The sequence below is a fragment of the Gracilinanus agilis genome, chromosome 1, assembly GCF_016433145.1.
Source record: "Gracilinanus agilis isolate LMUSP501 chromosome 1, AgileGrace, whole genome shotgun sequence".
NCBI lineage: Eukaryota > Metazoa > Chordata > Mammalia > Didelphimorphia > Didelphidae > Gracilinanus > Gracilinanus agilis.
In genome coordinates, this window is record NC_058130.1 from 536,073,879 (window position 1) to 536,085,855 (window position 11,977).

Below are 11,977 nucleotides of genomic sequence, written 5' to 3' on the forward strand. Positions count from 1 at the left end.
GGGTTTATGAAGGGTTGTATTAATATGCAGGAGAATGCATATTTTTTTCATTGGCTTTGCATTGGTGTTATCCCTTTTAAATGAAAACTATTTAATAAGTACATCTAAGATTAAGTTAAATAAGAATATATTTTCCTTCTATCCCCTCATTCTATTTTCTACCTCCTAACCCTCAATTAAAACAGGTCAAAAAGTAGAGTTCTACTTATTGAAACAGTAGATAAATGATGAATATGAGTTAATTCACTTTCTGAGACAACTTTCATTTTCAGTTTGCCACAATGACCCAAACTGTTTGACAGAGATAATGCAGGTCCACATTACAGATTGGAGCAAATGATGCCTGCTCTCAAGCTGCTTACCTTGTGACCTTAACTTATGTCTTGCTAGGCTGGATTGGAAGATATATACAGAAGATATATACTCAAACATTTCTTTATATGCTAAAATGAATTCAATAAACATTTCCTAAGCATTTAATATGGACAAATCTTTTGGGTAGTTTCTGGGAATACTATGGAACCTGAATTAAAAATAATGATCCTTGACTTAGAGATTCTTCTGTTATCCTGAGGAGATGACACATAAGATCTGCACAAATAAATATATTGGAAAGTTGCCCATGACCCCAGGAAAACTGATAAAGGTAAGTAATGAAGTAGATACCTTGGAAAAAAGCTTCACAAAGCAAGTACACCTACAATAAGCCTTGCAGAGAGACAAAGATTCAGAAAAATGGAGATTAGATTTCCATTATTTCATTCTAGAACTGGAGAATGACATGCTTGAATATAGAAGCAATAGACCAAGAATTGAGTTTGAGGACAGTCTTATAGTTCAGTAAACTAAAATATAGAGTTCCTGAAAGTGAGTAGTATGGAATAAGGCTGATGAGATAGTTGGGAGCCATATTGTGGGATGTCTTAAGTCCCAGTAAGGAGTCTGTTTTGTATCCTAGAAGCAATAGGGAACTAGGGTAAGTTTTTGAGTATAAGAATGGCATGGACAAACCTATGTTTGAAAAAGATTAATTTGGGGGCTTGTGGGAATTGGTTTAGATTAGTGATACACTAGAGTCAGGGGAATCAATATAGAATGTTTTTACTAAGTGAAAAAGTAATAGTCCAAGTCCATTGATTTACAAAAAACTGTCAGTGATAAAAAGGGGTTGAGGGTTTAAAAATAGGAGGGCAATTCTAAGTAAAATTCTAAGTGAAAGAAGTATAAAATTTCCAAAGATATTTTAAATGAAGTTTCCTTTAATTTACTCCAGATATTCATATTATCTTAGTAGATATTCATATAAACTTAGTAGATATTCATATAAACTATTTGTCCTTGGGGTTTAATATGTTTTTACCTAGGATGTTTTCCCACAATTAGCCATCATTTAAGAAAATTTAGAACTCACCCATAATTTCATCAATATAGAGAACTCTGGATGAGAGGAAGAAAGAATGTCTCACTCTCACCTTTTGTTGGCTCTGCTACTCCAGAATTCTATTTAAGGAGGTTTTTATGAGTTGTTTGGAGGGTAATGTTGTAAGAACTCAGGTTTCTCATTCTTTCTCTACTCCATCATCTTAGCTATACCCCAGAACTAACATTAGATATGTTAACATGCTAGAAGATATCTTACAACTTCATATGCCCACCAACCCTTAACACAGTGTCTAACACTTAGTAGATGTTTAATAAATGCTTTTTGATTCGACTTTAATTCATCCTTCTAAGGAAAACCTGCATAATACCTTTCCATTTATTAGAAGCTTCTCCAATTAATTTCAATTCCTGATACATATGAGGTAAAAGATGTGCCCATTTTTAGATTTAATCACCAGAAATGTATACACTCCACTTATACTTAAATATGGGAAGGTCTGTGACCCACATGTGCAATAGTGGGTGACAAATTAGAATCAACTGACTGCCTCCTGGGCAGTCCTAAGCAAAGCAAAGCTGTAATTGGTCCACTTAAAGTGGAAGGAAGGCACAGGAAGTGACAAAAGGAATGGTCTTTAAAAGTGGCAAGAACTTCCTATGAGAAGGTCTTTAGCCTTCAACTTGAACTTGAAGGAGCTCCAATTTGGGACCTTGAACTGCAATTCGATTTTTCCCCTTAGAACTACCACGTGGGTGAGTGGAAAAAAACCTGACTACCTTTCCTGTCTTTTTCTGAGAGGTACTAGCCTCCAGAGAAGCCCCTCATCTTGGAGGAGGCCTCATGGCTAATACTTTTGTGTAATTTACCTCTGGGCCCCCTTTGCTAGGGCCTTTGAAGTCCTATCTGGTTTGGACTGGACCAGAGCAATTATCTTCTCTCTCAGATTTCCTTACTCTCACTCTTTCCCTCTATTTTATAAATAAATTGCTAAAAAGTCATTCTGACTTTAGTAATAATTAAGGCAACCACATTTCTCATAAATTTAGTCTAACACTTTAATAATTTTTATCCCTTAAATATAATAGGCACTAAAGGTATAAAAACTAAGTTGGAAAATTGTATATTCCTTGAAGGAGCTTCTTGGATGAATTAGCAGATGAGATGATCCTTGAAAGAAGCTAAGGGTTTTAAGAGGAGAGAGTGCACTGTAGCTGCAAAGGACAAACTTTGCAAAAGAAAACTCAAAATAGGAAAATTCTTAATGAGCTTGAAAGAACATTAAAGACCCTGGAATACATAGTACAACTTTAGGATCCCTAAGTCACACAGAAGGAGATTAAGGAATATAAAATTTATGGATTACTTACTTTTAGTTAACCTAGTCGTCTCCAACATTTTTTGTTTGAGTATCTTTATCAATAATCGCTTCTTCCTTCCTCCCCATATCCACCATAGAGGAGGGGATTTAGGTTTAAAAAATGTCTAGGAGGATCAAAATCTGGCTTAGAAAATGGAAAGTTGACAATTTTTGCAACTACTAGAAATGGGAAGTGGAAAATGGGAGAGATTTGTATATAATGGCTAAGGAGTAGGCATGAATATTTTGGAGAAAAACCACATAATTGGCTATGTTGGGGATATTGGGATTCAAATGTAGCTTTAGGTACTTACTAGTTACATGACCCTGGGAAAGTCACTTAATACTGTTTGCCTCTGTTTCCTAATCTATAAATGAGCTGGAAAAGAAAATGGAAAAGCATTCCAATATCTGCCACAAAAATCCCAAATAAGGTCACCAAGAGTTACACATGACTGAAAAACAACTTAACAATAATAAGGGATGGGGGTAAAACCCATTTTCCAACTTTCTGATGAATTATTCAATCAAGTTAGATACATACACACACACACACACACACACACACACACACACACACACACACACACACACTTTGGTCTTCCTCCCAAGATGCACTGATCTCTACTTTAGAAATCACTGGCATGGAGGACCTTAGGTAATAAAAGGAGCATAAAGGTTCCAAATAAATCAATTAAATAGCTAATTAAATATTGGGCTATTGAAGCTCCACTATGTTCACAATAACCATTCTTTACTTCTTGGAAAAAGACACTGGATGAATGAGCCATTTTGTGTGACTTCTAACCATATAAAATCACAAACAAAACAACATTTGAAATTGAAAGATGAACAATAGTAATTTTCTCCATACCTGTCAGGAGCCTACCATAGGGAGAGGTCATTTTGACTTTTTTTTTCTTCTGGCAATATATAGTAGAAAGACAGCTGGCTATAAAAGGCTTTTAAAGCAGATGCTCTAAAGGTCATTTCAAACAGTGTTTCTTTTTTCCTGGGCAAGTTACAGTGCTCATATTTTTATGGATCCAACATAAAGCCTGCCATTTGAGGAGTGAATTTCTTCACATCTAGTAACTTCTTCAAGTACTGGGCCATGTTTTTGTTTATTTATTTTTTTATCTGTAGTTCCTTTTATTAGAATAACTGGGATATGATTTCCTTTCTAGGTACTGGCATGACTGTCTGCCATGAGACACTATGTTGGCAAGAAATTATTGCTGCATAACAGAGATATATTGCTTTGATCAAGCATTTCTAATGTGCAGAACTATGCATCCATATTTTGTTTCATCTGTGTTAATGCAAGTAAAATGGTCAATCATTCATTATATTCTATCATTTTTATATTAATTACTATGACTTCTTTTTGCTTACTTTATGGATCCCCATATAGGTATTCATATATGTGAACAACCTTATTTTTTGTTTTGCTTACAATGCTATATTTGTTGCTGAGAGTCTTTTTTTTTACTTTATGTCTCATTTAGTGATTACCACTTATTTTTTATTTTATAGCCCTTGAGAGGGTTTGAATCCTATAATTTTATTCTTTCTCTTTATAGCAGATAGGTCCATCAATTGTTTCATGCTGTGATTGGAAATCTACATTTCTAGCAAAGCCCTTAAAGTCAGATGAAATGAAATAATTAAGAATGGATTTGTTAAGTGTTTACATAAGAAAAATTCAGATTTTATAGGGAATCTTGACATAAGAGATTCTCATGTTCCTTTTGAAAGGGAGTGGGGTCCATTGATTGCAGCCATCCTACTTAAAGGTAATTACCTTTATTTGCCTAGAATACTCCTTGATTGGATCAATCAGAACTAAGTGGGAACAAGGCCTGAACACCTCCTTTAATCAAAAACATTTGAATTAAGTAGTGTGGAAAGTCTGTTCGATCAGACCAGAGACTTGGTGGAGCCCTGAAGAGCTGGTATAAAGCTAGGAGCTAGTCAGAACCAGAGAGAGGCAGCAAAGAGGAAGGAATGGGAAAAGCAAGGGATGAGTCAGAAAAAAATAGAAAGTCTAGTTGCATCCAGCCTAAAAAATAAAGAGAAAGGGAGAATGAGCTCTGGCAGAGGAGGGAGAGAATAAAAATGCCTTACAACTCTCTCAGAATAAAAAAAAAACAAAAACAGCCAATACCACAAATTGCAGCCATCTTCACAAATCATTAAAGTTCTATGAAATGAGCTGTCCATCCTCCTAACTTCTCATCATGGTGCCTATCAACAACACAATCTAGTTCATCAACCAAACATTTCCAGTAACCTGAATATTGCCTCACTCACAAAGAATCAAGTGGGTAACCAGTGATAGATATAAATGTAAAAGCGAAGCATCCAAATTCTACCTAAATGTTAGTATTTTCTAAATTGGGAACCTGGAGAAATTATTCTTATACTTCTAATATAAACCCCATAAATCAGCAGAGGAGGGAATCAGATATACCTACAAGGTCAATAACCACAGTCTTAAATGAACTAATAACAGTTAGAGTATTAGACACTCTTGGAAGATGTGTTATTGAAATATTGAATTGCAACACTGGTAACCTACAAAAAGGATGCATTTCAGAGTAAATGAGTTAACATTCGAGTAAATAAGAGAGCTCGACTCTCCTGACTTGGTGAAGAAACAGGTTCAAATCAGTTCAATTTATGATCACTTCAAGATCACAGACAAGTCTAAAGTCTCAGTTCTATGATTATAGCCTAAATTTCCTTATCTAGAGAATGTGGATCAAAATTCTTAAGATAATATTATTAAAGCACTCTGCATTCCTTAAAGTGAATATAGATAAATGTTAGCTCTTATTATCACTTACTTCACAGAGTTGTTGTGAGAAGCTCTAACAAACTTAAAGCTACCTTAAAAATAAAACACAAACTTAAAGTAAACTTTTAGCGAAGCAGACTCAGTTCTGAGTGGGCTGAACAGATTACAAGATCAATTTTTTAAATAATGGTAATCAATAGATCTGACAGGTCCATAGAGCTCACAATTGAAAGTCATTATATGCTTATGAAGTTACCATTGATTCAAACTGATTAAACAAATTGAGTATTACTAACATAGAAGCAGATTTATTAAATTCCTGGGACATGATTAAACATACAACATTCATTAATTCAATAAACATTTAGTGAGTATGTATTATGAGCAAAGCAACAGGGATACAACAATATGAGTTACCACAAAAATGTAATGACATAATATATTTTTCAATATGTTGTGATTTATTTCATTATTTCCCAATTTTATATACAAAAATGTTTAATATTCATTTAGAAAATTTTGAGCAACAAATTATGTCTCTCCCTCCCAAGACCTCCCCACTCCTTAAGAAGGACAGCAATTTTATATTGAATATACATATGAAGTAATGCAAAACATATTTCCATATGTGCACTGCTGTAAAAGAAAACATATTTTTTAAAAGTTGGGAAATAGAGTAAAAATCCTATGCTTCAATCTACATTCAGAGTTCATTAGTTCTTTCCTTGGAAATGGATAATATTTTCCATCATGCATTCTTTGGAATCATATAATTTTCTTGATCAGAATAGCTAAATATTTCAGAGTCCATCATCCTTTTTCTATTGATATTACTGTATATGATACAGTATTTTCTCGATTTGCTCACATTGCTTTGCAAGAGTTTATATGAGTTTCTCCAAGATTTTCTAAAACCATCCTGCTTATTATTTCTTATAGAACAATAGTATTCATTCATAATCATATACCAAAACTTGTTTAATCATTCACCAGTAGATGGACATCACCTCAGTTTCCAATTATGTGCCACCACAAAAAGAGTTACTATAAATATTTTTTTAAACAAATACGTCCATTTCCTTTTTCTTGAGTTTCTTTGGTATAAAAACCTAGTAATGGTAGGGCTGGGTCAAAGTTATATAGACCTATGGTCATAGTTACAAATAGTTCTCCAGAATAGTTGTATTAGTTTACAACTCCAATTTTTTTCACACACCTTTCAGCATTTGTCATTTTCCTTTTCTGTCATGTTTTTGCCAGTCAGATAGGTGTAAAATCGTACATGAGTTGTTTTAATTTGTATTTCTCTCATCAATAGTGATTTAGAGCATTTTAGGTGATTATTGATATTTTCATTTTGGTTTCTGAAAACTTCCTGTTTATATCCTTTGATCATTTATCAAATGGGAAATGGCTTTTATTTTGATAAACTTGATTCGGGGGGAGGGTGCTGCAGCTCAGTGATTCAGTGGATAAAGACAATGAAATGAGAAGTTTAGAGTTCAAATTTGGCCTCAGATACTTCCTAGCTGTGTGAACCTGGAAAGTCACTTAACCCTCATTGTCCAACTGTTAACTCTCTTCTGCTTTGGCACCAATAGTATCAATTCTAAGACAGAAGTTAAGGGTTTTTGTTTAAAAAATAAAATAAGGAAATTTGACTGAATTCTTAATATTTTTGAGAAATGACATTTTATCAGAGAAACTATCTATAAATTTTTCCCATTTTCTCTTTTCTTTCTTAATTTTGGCAGCTTTAGGTTTTTGTGCATGTGCAAAACCTTTTTAATTGAATGTAATCAAAATAATCTATTTATCTTTCTTTGATCCTATCTATCTCTTCTTTAATCATAAATTCTTCATTTATTCAGAGGTTTGACAGATATATTTTTCGCATCATCTCCTAATTTACATATACTATCATCCATTATGCCTAAATCATTTATCCATTTTAACATTATCTTGGTATACGGTGTGAGATGCTGATCTTTGCCGACTTTCTGCCAAATTGCTTTCTAGTTTTCTGAATAATTTTTGTCAGATGGTGAGTTCTTACATCAAAAGCTGGGATCTTTGAGTTCATCAAACACTAAATCATCAAAGTAATTTACTATAGAGTATATAATTCTAAACTATTTCACTGGATCAACAAATCTGTTTTTAAACAGTACCAGATTATTTTGATGATTATCACTTTATAATTTACATATGAAACTGCTAGGCTGTCTGAAAAAATTTTTTCATTGATTCCCTTGTTATTTTTTATTTGTAGTTCTTTCAGATGAATTCTGTTATTTTTCTAGCACCATAAAATAATTATTTCATAGTTTAATTGGTATCTCACTATATAAGTAAGTTAATGTAGATAAAATTGGTATTTTATTATATATCATACTAACCCTGCCTTCGTAGCATGAAGCTTTCCTAGTCACTTGTAGCCCCCAGTAGTAAGAGAAGGCCCCAGTAAAATAATAGCTATAGTTTAGAAGTAGTCAGACATGTAGCTCCCCTGTCCCCAGCAAGAGAACTTAATCCAATTCCTCCCCAAATACTAAATGCCCTTCCAAGAAATTACTAATTCAGGAATTCTATGAGAAACTCTATTAGATGGTTACATATTTACCTGTGTTTTATCATCCTATAGAAAACTCTGTTTAGAGGCACTAAGGTAATCTATATCCATTGTCTCTATCTTGTAAATCATTACTAACCATTGTTTCTGCAAAAGGTTTACCTTATCCCTTAGCCTACATCATTTTCCCTATAAAGTATGTATCCCAAATCACTAAAATTTATCACTTTGTCACAAGGGGACTTTGTGTCTGCCTTTAAGTCTATCTTTTGACCCTACTGATCCTAGCTAGTCCTCTCACCCCAGTTAATGACCCACAAGTTAAGCAAGACTCACAGTCACTGTGTGTTATCTTTGTGATCTATTGCTTTAATCCCTTTTCTAGTATTTTATTCAAAAATTTTGCATTCACATTCATTAAGGAAATTGATTTCTTTTTTCTTTTATTTGCTCTCACTGATTTAGTTATCAAAACCATATTTTTGTGAAATTAATTTTGCAGGAATCATTTACTCATTTAAAAATAATTTAAATAGTATTTTGATTATTATTCCTCAAATATTTGATAGAATTCATTTGCAAATTCATTGGTTATTAGAAAATTTTTTCATAGGGAGTTCAATTTTGACTTGTTCTATTTTTTCCTTAAGAAATCATTAAGTATCCTATTTCCTGTTCTGTTATTCTGGGAAATTTATCTTTTTTCATGAACATTATTCCATTTTACTTAGACTGTCAGTTTTATTGGAATATAATTGGGCAAAATAACTACTAATATATGCTTTAATTTTGCAATTATCAGTGCATTCATCCTATTTATTTTCAATACTTGTAATTTTCCTTTCTTCCTTTTTTTCAGTTAGATGTAATTTTATTATTTTAAGTACAATATAAGCCAAAATTTATGCAACCGGAGCAGAAGTTACGAATGACTTGTACTTCTAATTAGGTGAGAACACTCTCTTGATCTTATAGTACAGAGTCAGAAGTTGAACTCGGCTCTCCTTCAGAATCAGATGGGATTTAGAATCCTTATCCTTTGTATTTCTCTCAAGATGCTTGTGTACAGCAACAGGTTTCTTAATCAAGTGATAAAACTCCAAGGGAAGATCAGGGGCAAGTACCTTGGACTTCAGGATTCTCAAAATTTTGTTTCCAGTTACAAATACCACTTGTGCCACACATTTGAGAATCTCTCAGGATCACACCAATCTGGGAGGGCATCAGGACCTTCTTGGCCAGCTTGTATATCTGCTCCTTCACTTTGTACAAGGTGAGATTTAGCCACATGGGCATGCTGTAGAAGGCAGAATGGACTGGGACAGGCCTTTCCCAGGAGCATGCATATGACCTATGATGGTGACATTCAGGCAGCTAAAGAGAAAGAGGGCCATAGGGAGGAAGTCACTCGACTTAATGGAAATAATGCATTCTCAACAGTATAGAAAGTGATATTTCCCTTCTTCCTTCTTAATCAAATTAACCAATGACATCTATTTTGTAGGGCTTTCCTATAAAAATGTTTCTAGTTTTATTTATTAATTTCCCCTTTGATTTCCAGGATTTTCCTTTTGGTGTTACATAAGGAATTTTTAATTTATTCTTTCTCTCTCTCTTTCTTTCTTCCTTCTTTTTCTTTCTTTCTTTCTTCCTTTCTTTCTCTCTCTTTTTTTTTTGGTTACATACCTATTTCACCAACCTAATCTTTTTCTATTTTATTGATGTGTAAATTTAGAGATAGAAATTTTCCCCTAACTTCCATTTTGGCTTTATTCACCAAATTTTGGAATGGTGTCTCATTGTAATTCCCCTTAATGAAATTATGATTATTTCTGTGATTTATTCTTTAACCCACTCATTCTTTTGGATTAGATTGTTTAGTTCTATTTAGTATCTATACTTCCATCATCCTTTACTGAATGTGAAAAGGGTACATTTAATATTTCTGCTTTTCTGCATTTGGTAGTAAGGTTTTTGTGATCTGATAAATGGCTGATTTTGATGAACGTGCTACATACGACTAAGAAAAAGGTATAATTTTTATTCTCATTCCATTTTTTCAGAGGGTTTTCTAAGATTTTACTTATTTCCCCTTTCTTATTTAATTTATGATTATATGCTGGGAGCCACTCAGAAAAATGGGGTCTTTATCAGAGTGCCATCAAAATCAATACAGATGGCAAAGCCCTGTGCTGATACTTGTGGCCTGAAAATTAGGCCACAGGATGGATGGTTTACCTAATCCAACCCCTAGCTGTGAATCCCTTCTGATCAATACTTTTTATTATTGAAAGTATTATAATCTAGATTTTTAGGACAACCTCAAGTCCTATAGAAAGCCCTTAAGTACTCTATAGTAAACGAGCATTTAATGACTGAACAGCCCTTTCCCTCAGCAGAAAATAGCAGAAGCTGCTTGTATCTTTTTTCTCTCTGCTACAGATGTCCCAAGGATGCAGCATGGCAGAGCCAAGCAAATTCCATTCCCATTTTAGTACCTTCCCAAACCCAGCTGTATCCCACAATCTTAAAGGCTCATTCTTTAACATACCTTTTGAAGTATGGAAAGCTTTTACTAAAATGAAACTTAGATAAAGTAAGGCTCATCCTTTAACCTTGAACACTGTCTCGTCCAGGTATAATCTACATGAGAAAAAATTTGTGTTATATGCCAACTGTGATGTAATTCTTATAACCTTAAGTTTCTATACAGCTTTGATTTCAAATGTACTTTGTAGAAAAAATGCTCTTGGAAAAAATGTATAAAATAAAGCACAACTCAGGGGCTGTTGGAGCAGTCATGAGATAATGTGTTAGCTTGACAGTTCTCAATTTCTGCTTCATTCTTATCACCGATGCCATTAGAACCATTCAAATTCCTGTTAATGCAGACGTGGATCTCTGCAGTTTTACTTACTGAACTTTCAGAGGAGAAAGTTGAAGCCCCTCACTAGTTTAGCTTAACTGTGTATTTCCTCCTTTAATTGATTTAGTTTTTCTTTAAGAATCTGGATGCAATGTCATTTGATGCATATATTTTAATATGGATGTTAATTCATCATATACAGTATCTTTTAGCAAGATGTAGTTTCCCTGCTTATTCCTTTTAATTTTGTCTGCTATTGCTTTTGTTTCACCTGAGATCATGATTGATACCCTAGCCTTTTTTACTTCAGTTGAAGCATAATAGATTCTGCTCCTGTCCCTTATTTTAACTTTTGCATGTCTTTCTTTTTCAAGTGTGTTTCTTTTAAACAACATATTGTTGGCTTCTGGTTTCTAATCCATTCTGCTCTCTGCTTCCATTTTATGGGTGAGGTCATCTCATTCACATTCATAGTTTTGACTACCAACTGTGCACTTCTTTCCACCCTATTTTCTTCTAACTGTCCTCTTTCTTTTTATCATGTCCCTCTTCTCTAGTTTCTTTTGCTTTATTATGGGAAAACCAGGGAAGTTGACTTAAATATTAAATGTGGGCTCAGTGGGGTGGAAAGCACTGCCTTCTTTTATTTGCCCTCCCTTTTATAACCTCCTCCCTCTCCTCTCTTTTGTTCCCTTACCCTTTAATTTCCCTACTTGGTAAGATATATTTCTATTACCAGTTTAATATATACATATATTTTCCCTCTTTGAGCCAATTTAGATTGCTCTGCCTCTCATTTCCTCATACACTGTAAAAGCTGTTCTTTTCTCACCTCTTTTATGTGAAATAATTTTCCTCATTCTTCCTCATGATTTTCCCTTCTCCCAAAGCATCACTCTTTCTTAGCTATCAATTATTTTTTTACATTATCCTAACATGATCAATTCATTCCTGAATTCTTTTTCTATTTAGACTCACTCTAACTGACCTAATAACGG

General features: G+C 33.7%; 1 pseudogene; it reads right to left on the minus strand.

Moving 5' to 3' along the window:
* Nucleotides 1-9,015: 9,015 nt before the first annotated feature.
* On the minus strand, nt 9,016-9,670 carry LOC123231738 (annotated as a pseudogene).
* Between the last annotated feature and the right edge of the window lie 2,307 nt (nt 9,671-11,977).